Source organism: Helianthus annuus, chromosome 11 (genome assembly GCF_002127325.2).
Source record: "Helianthus annuus cultivar XRQ/B chromosome 11, HanXRQr2.0-SUNRISE, whole genome shotgun sequence".
Taxonomy (NCBI): domain Eukaryota; kingdom Viridiplantae; phylum Streptophyta; class Magnoliopsida; order Asterales; family Asteraceae; genus Helianthus; species Helianthus annuus.
This window is the reverse complement of record NC_035443.2, coordinates 87,028,100-87,036,316: the sequence shown is the minus strand read 5'-3', so window position 1 is coordinate 87,036,316 and position 8,217 is coordinate 87,028,100. Positions and strand designations below refer to the sequence as shown.

Genomic DNA, 8,217 nt, shown 5'->3' with positions numbered 1-8,217 from the left:
AACCTTGTTTTTACTTCTAATTTTAGTGGTTAAAGTGTCATGTAACTTGTTAATCTTAATAAACTCAACAAAACATGAAGATGATCTTGAACATAAAGCTTAATAACATGAAGATCAAGTTGTTTTAGTGTATGTGTTAAACTTGTTTGTTGATTTCTTGTGATTATGATGTAGATCATCATATGAGACTTGCTAGATGATGATTAAACACTTGATCTAGCAAGTGTAAGGATAGATCTTGAGAAATTTGTAATGATCATCCTTTATGTAAAACATGAACATGAAGATGAACTTGTTTTAGTGTATGATGAATATCTCTACAAGTTATAAGTCTTGAAAATAAAAGGTTTCAAGAATAATATTTTCAAGAAACCAAAGTTTATTACAAGATTTAACATGAACTTGGTTTTTAAAGAAAGTAATCATGTTTTAAGGGTTAAAACAAGGCTAGTAAAGTGTATGTAACAAGAAAAATACAAGAAAATTGATTTCTGAAAAATCATCATACAAGTTGTGAAGAATGAAACTTCACAAGAATGAGTTTTATAAACTAATAACCATGGATTTAGTGTTACTAGACTTTACTAAACAACTTGTTAAATTACTACACATTTTTGTTAAACTTCAAGTTCATGACATGTGTTTAAAATGCATATTATGGCACATGGTAAGTCTTGTGTGAATTGTTGATGATTGATGATGAGTTTTTAAAAAAGAAAATGATATGCTTTTAAGCATGGATACCTCCATTTTTAAGGGGAAACTATGGCAAAATTTTTGTAGAAATTAAACACTTAGAAAAATATTTTTAAACAAGTGTTTACAAGTAAATTTTGATCATGGTTTACATATAAAAATGACTAAGTATATATTTAGGAAAATATATATTTAGATGTCACAAATTATGTGTTACTTGTATATTGATTGTATAGTTATATTATTTTAGGAACTTGGAAATAATATAACACACCAAATACCAAATATTTGAAATACAAAATATTACCAAAATTCCAATAAAATAAATATATAATTTATACCTGAATATTGGACAATCGGACAAACGGACATATGGACTATAATTATATATATTCTAGAAATAAATTCATACCTCGACAAGTATGACAAACGGTATCTTTGAAACCGAAGAAACGGAAAATATGGATTTTTATAACTATTACAAAATATATCATATTTTGTCAAATAGAAAGTATATTATTTTTAGTGGAGAAAAATATATATTTTCTTAAACAAGTTAAAAATATATTATTTTGGGTGAAAACTAGAAATATATATTTTCTAAAGTTATTCTTAAAAATATATGTTATTTTTTAGATATATATGAAGGTATATTTATTTTTTTGCCAAGTAAAGTTATAGATAATTTTTCTATAAAAATTCTCTTAAAATATGAATATTTTAAGAATATAAATTTGGTGGTTTTTAGTTGTCTAAAAATAATATTTTGGAAAATTAATTACAAACTTAAGTATAAAATACTTAATAAGTACAAGAAAATACGTATTTCTATATGTACAAATATGCACTGGAATACACCACCAATACTTGGCAAAATATACAAGTACGAAAATACACAAGTACAAGTATACCCATACTTGGGAAAATACATATGTGGAAAATACATAATAAACCAAGTTTAAAATATATTGTTTTGACAATATTCCAAATAATTGGATAAATATAATTTATGTTAAAATATTATTATATTAATAAATAATTATATACTTTGGAATTATATAATGTACATCAAAGATGTAACTCAAAGTATACCAAGAATTCCAAAATAAGTCTTAACGAATAAGACTAAGAGTCGTTACACGACCTAAGCGTCTAATTAAACATAACACGTGTGTAGGTAGTTGCACGACACCAGGAAAAGGTCTTTGAGTTTACGTGACAGCAGGACGCAAAACCGTGAGTTCATGTCCCCCTTTTCTTTTAACTGTTTTCGGTTCTATAACTTCGGGGGTGAAATATATGTTACAAATGTTTCAAACGTTTACAAATGGTATGGTTAGCTAAGGAATGAACTGTTAGATCATGTGAATGGTGGGTATAATACTTAAGACCATTAATCCTTGTATAAGGACCGAGGGGTATGAGTGATAGATCTATTTGGATATTGCGAGCCCCACCCATGGGACCGGGAGTTGGCCCATGAGGTGACTTTGTCGTCCCCGCCGGGTGGACCGGTACAAAATTCGCTAGGTTTGAGCCTTCCTGCACCATTGCACACATTTTAATGACCTTCCAAATCATTAATTGATCTGTTCATAGACGCTTTCATACCGGTTATCAAAGGCATACTTACAAATGTTTACAAAGATATTCGTGCGCACATACAAAAACACATGAACTCGCTCAACTTTTGTTAATGTCTTCAAATTACATGTATTTCAGGAAACTAATGGATCTGGCGGTGTTTGAAAGATTTCAAGAAGTGTTTTCAAGAAGTGGGGTCATCCTATTTTGGAAGGGTTTGATTTGGATATCCTATCTTCAATATGACATACGAATCAAAGCCTTAGATTTAAAGTCTTTTGTTTTAAAAGTCCTTCATGGGACTTGTTACTACTTGAATGGTTGTAAACTTAACTTGAAGTTCGTGGTTTGAAACTTAACAATTTATGGTTGTATTATTTTGGAAACTTATGAATGGATGATCGTCACGTTTTTAATCATATAGTTGTTTGTTATAATTGAATGCAATGATATTGAGCAAGTCACACAACATACGCTTCCGCAAAAGTCAGGGTGTGACATGATGATTGTTAACGCATGCTACACATAGGATGGACTCGGGCCTTAGTTTACCTTAAAACTTGAAAAACAATTGTTTGTATTTATTTGATTTGTTTCAAGACAATGTAACTCAATAATTCGATAAAACAAAATGTGTTGTGAAACAATTTCCTGTAACGTGACTCCCCGATGTTTCCGTCGCGGTTTGTGTAATAATACACAGGTGTATACGTCTGGTATATAACGGCCTATATACACATATGTACTTGAATAATACACAAGTGTATAATTCTGGTTTAGACTGACATGTGGGAATAATATGTAATAATACACAAGTGTATAAGTCTTGTATATACCGACATGTATTAACATATGTTAAAAAAACATACTTTAATTAGGTTTAATATTTAATTTTAAAAAGAACATAACGGTTTATTAAAAAAACATTAGCTCTTCTGTAACACCCCAAAATGCGCAATTTATTTATGCTATCTTAAATGTCTAATATTGTAATATTAACTAAGTTAAAAGAATGTGGTAATAGTTCAACAAGAATGAAAGTTTATGTGTTAATTGTCAACCATTAGAATTAGAGGGGCTAAACTTGTATAAAGTAATGAAAGTTGCAATTAAATAAAATAAAACACAAAACACACCTGGTGTGTTCTGTGGATCGACCAAAGAAGGGAACCAAGGAGAAAAACCCTAAGTTCTACAAATTTGCAAGATTGAAAGGGAAATCAAGACCAAATAACATGCATGAACTCGATTCTCTAGCAATCTAAGCTTGTCCTACAAAGAGGTAAGTTGAAATTCTGAAATTGATGAATTTTAGAATGAGGGTTTCGACCCAATCATGAATGCATGTAGAAATTTGTGTGTTTAAGAGTTAGGAAAATACAATAGAACAAGAATTATGTTTGATTCTAGATAGTTGGGTGATTTTTAGCAAAAACCCACTTGAACTAGGGTGATGATGAAGAACATGAATGAAATTACATGCTAATTATTGTAATAGTAAGTATGAGAGTCATTATTGATAGATTAGTAATAGTTAGAAACTGATTTGGAATGATTATTGTGGGGAATTTGATTGTTTTAATGATCTAAGAATGAACTAGTAGAATCATGCTTTGAACACTTGTACCCTATGCTTTATTCATGTTATGCACACCAAGTGTTTGACAAAATGCCACAATAAAGATGTTAGTCTTGTATGTCATAAGCTTTATGTGAATTGAATGTGTTTAAGAAGTATGAGCCAAATTGTATATAGTTTTATCAATCGATGTGTGTAATTGAGTATGAAACATAAATTAAAAGAATGAATGGTTATATGTAGGCGTTAAGGAAGAAAGTTCGAGTCAAGTGAAGCAACAAGGGAATCAAGACCGAGGTACGCTACTTGTACAATTTTAGCTTTCACTATAGATATGTGTTGATCAAATAATGTATTAATTCGAATCAAGTAGGGAGAAAATGTATGTTTGGACCCTTCTCTTGAATGGGTCGAATAATGCTATTGTAAGTCTAGAAGGAATGGTAAGAGGTTCCGTTGGAATACATTACCGTGCAATAATGAAAGAATGTAGTAAAGCGCAAGTTGTAAATGTCACATTTGTTACAAGTCCGTAAGTTAGATTCTTGAGTTAAAGAAAGTAATTTTTGTCCTAATGAGTTTTTTTGATGTTGTGGTCATGTAGGTAAATCTCATGTCTAGCTATCAAGCTTCGCCCGGTTCGAACACGCCTCAAGCCCGTCAAGCGTTCCGCATTTTGTAAAAGTCAATGTTTAAAACTTTGTCACTTATGTTTTCGTCTAGTACATAAACCTAGTTTTCATTATGTTGTCTTTTGGAAAACTTGTCGTAAGTACGTACATAAACTCAATGGTTTTGTAAGTAAAACATGGTATGTTTGACGTGTATTTTGTGTCTTTCGAATGATGTTGGATTATGTAAAACAGGGGACCACTCGTTTTTCAAACGGGTCATGCCCAAATTTTGTGAGAAAAGTACATTGTTATTTAATAGATATTTAAAGGAAATCATGGACGTTACAAGTTGGTATCAGAGCGTAGGTTTGAGGGATTTAAGCATTAAATGCTTGAACTCAAACCGGAAGCTCATGTAAAGCATGTGTTCGATCCGCGGCGCAAAGCAAGTAAGTACCTTTAAAGTTGATTTCGCATTATGAATGAGTTGGCTAGGGAATGTTAGCAAAATCATCACGGGATGATGTGTAAAAGTTTGGGATGAAACGGACTGGTACGGATTAAAACGGGTTGAACAGATGGCTGCAAAATAAGAAATTTATCATAGTATGTTGGGCATCACCGTAAGCTACGGTGACACCGTAACTTACGGTAGACACTGGGACGAAATTCTTCTGCCGTAAGGCAGTAGCTTTACATCGTAAAAGAAATAATGCCACCGTAAATTACGGTGACACCGTAATTTACGGTGGAGACTGTTTTCAGCCTTTTTCAATTGCGATGTTCTGCTTAATGATTTCTATCATACGTGAAGTATTGCAAACGCTACAATAAGACTCTAAAGAATGATAGTATGCATGAATGTTAACTTTCAAAGGAAGTTATGTACTAATAGAATGATTATATGATGAAAGGATGATTGAATGCTTGGAATAAAGAATGATGTTTATGTGTAGATGGCGGATACGAATGACAGTGAAGTGACACAACAGGAGCAACTGAAAACTATGATCTCGGAAGAGGTCGGAAGGGCAATACAAGTAAGCGTCCCTCATTTAGCCCAAGGAGTGGAAGGTCATGTACTGGAAGTGGTGGAAACAATGATGGCAAGCAAGATAGATGAGTTGAAGGGAATGATTGTAGAAATGCAAGGAAAGAAAGGGGCTCGCAAATGTACTTATAAGGAATTTATGGCATGCAACCCGTTACCATTCAAAGGCGAAATTGATCCTATAGCATGCCAAAGGTGGATTGCAAGTACTGAAGCGGTGTTCATAAGGAGTCATTGTGAGAAGGAGGACCAAGTGATGTTCGCCACCGGTTTGTTACAACTCCGAGCTAAAGATTGGTGGGATGTTTATAGTAAAGAGATTGGGGAAGAAAAAGTTCAAGTCTTGACATGGCAAGAGTTCAAGGAACCTTTTCTAAAGTACCACAGTCCGCAATCTGCCATTGACAAGATCCAAGAAGATTTCTTACATCTTCGTCAGATAGATGAAACCATTGATGAAATCACCAACGTTTTCCTTGACAAGCTGAAGTTCTGTAATGACATAGCAGGAACGGAAAGAATGAAGATAAACCGTTATTATGGTATGTTGAAGGCTGAATATCGGGAGTTCATAATTCCCGCAAAACTTTGAATGAGCTCATTGACTTGGCCCGAGATAGGGAGATTGAAATAAGAAGACAGGCAGAAAGAGGCGAAAAGAGAGTATCCGAAAATGTTTCCAGCTCGAGCCCTTCAAAGAAACCAAAATTTCAAGATCAAAGCAAGAAGGATAAGGCGAAGGGTAGTATTCCGAAATGCAAAACGTGCGGAAAGTTACACACGGGGGAGTGTTTGAAAGGGAAGAAGGGCTGTTACAATTGTGGTCAAGAGGGACACCCATACTATAGGTGTCCTAATCCGTCAAGAACGTGTTACAACTGTTTCCAACCGGGTCATATTAAGGCTGAGTGTCCCAAGCTTCAACAGAAAACCGATAAGGAGGCAAGAAAGGAGGAAGCCCCAAGAGCTAAGGGGAGGATGTTTCAGATCACAACCGAGGAAGCGAAGGACCACCCGAATGTTGTATCAGGTATATTCTCATTGAACTCGATGCCTACGTACGTGTTATTTGATACCGGTGCCAGTAGATCGTTTGTATCAAGTGAATTAGTGTCACACCCCTCCTTTAGAATCGAAAGACTGCATGTGCCATTAGAAGTAGAAATAGCCGATAGTAAGAGTTATTTGTTGCACGAAGTTTGTAGAGATTGTGAAATAATCGTTGAAGATGAGAAGTTTGCCATTGACCTTATTCCCATGATATTGGGGGAATTTAAGGTTATAGTTGGCATGGATTGGCTAGCTAAACATCAGGCTGAAATTCAATGTGAGAAGAAGGTAATTCATGTGTTAACATCGGAAGGAAAACGAGTAAGCATACAAGGGGAAAGGAATATCAATTCGAAGCTTTGTTCTATAGTCCAAGCATACAATTACGTACGAAATGGAAGCAAGGCATTTCTAACTTACGTGGTGGATACTAAGCAAAATACCCCTAAGATAGAAGAGGTTGAAGTCGTGAATGAGTTTCTTGATGTTTTTCCGGAAGATTTACCGGGGCTTCCACCAGAACGCGAAGTGGATTTCAAGATTGAATTGTACCCTGATGCCAAACCCGTAGCCAAGGCCCCTTATAGGTTGGCCCCAACTGAAATGCGGGAGTTAATGGTACAAATACAAGAATTGCTCGACAAGGGTTTTATACGCCCGAGTGTGTCGCCATGGGGAGCGCCTGTACTTTTTGTCAAAAAGAAAGATGGTTCGATGCGCATGTGCATCGATTACCGAGAGTTGAATAAGCTGACAGTGAAAAACCGATACCCATTGCCCCGAATCGATGATCTCTTCGATCAGTTACAAGGGGCAAGTTGGTTTTCAAAAATAGATTTGCGGTCCGGGTACCATCAGTTAAGAGTGCGAGATGAGGATGTGGCGAAAACGGCTTTTAGAACGCGATACGGGCATTATGAGTTCTTAGTAATGTCCTTTGGATTAACGAACGCGCCTGCCGCGTTCATGGATCTTATGAATCGAGTTTGTCGGCCCATGTTAGACAAATTCGTTATAGTTTTTATCGATGACATCCTGGTTTATTCCCGAAGTAAAGCCGAACATGCATGCCATTTACGTGAAGTTCTTGAAGTACTTCGCAAAGAGAAATTGTACGCGAAATTCTCCAAGTGTGCTTTTTGGCTTAGAGAGGTACAATTTCTCGGTCATGTGATTAATGCGGATGGTATCTTAGTAGACCCGTCAAAGGTGGAAGCCGTTATGAAATGGGTACCTCCCAAGAACCCAAGTGAAGTAAGAAGCTTTTTGGGTTTAGCAGGCTATTATAGGAGGTTTATCCAAGATTTTTCCAAATTGGCCTTGCCGTTGACCAAGTTAACCAAGAAGGATGAGAAGTTTTCATGGGGTGCAGATCAAGAGAGGGCGTTTCAAACCTTGAAAGAAAAGCTGTCGAGTTCCCCGGTACTAACCTTACCTGATGGAACGGAAGATTTGGTGGTGTTTACGGATGCGTCACACCAAGGGTTGGGATGTGTTTTGATGCAAAAGGGTAGAGTCATTGCCTATGCTTCTAGGCAATTGAAGACACACGAAAGTAATTATCCAACCCATGATTTGGAGTTAGTTGCAGTAGTGTTTGCTTTGAAGATATGGAGGCACTATCTTTACGGTACGAAAAGCGT

The 8,217-nt window shown here is 35.3% G+C and overlaps 1 long non-coding RNA gene across 1 annotated transcript; it reads left to right on the top strand.

The window, feature by feature from the left end:
* Nucleotides 1–3,429: 3,429 nt before the first annotated feature.
* Nucleotides 3,430–4,666, top strand: LOC110892084. Its single transcript, XR_002565820.2, has 3 exons — nucleotides 3,430–3,562; nucleotides 4,103–4,156; nucleotides 4,464–4,666. It is a non-coding gene; the product is annotated as an uncharacterized LOC110892084 (long non-coding RNA).
* Nucleotides 4,667–8,217: the final 3,551 nt, after the last annotated feature.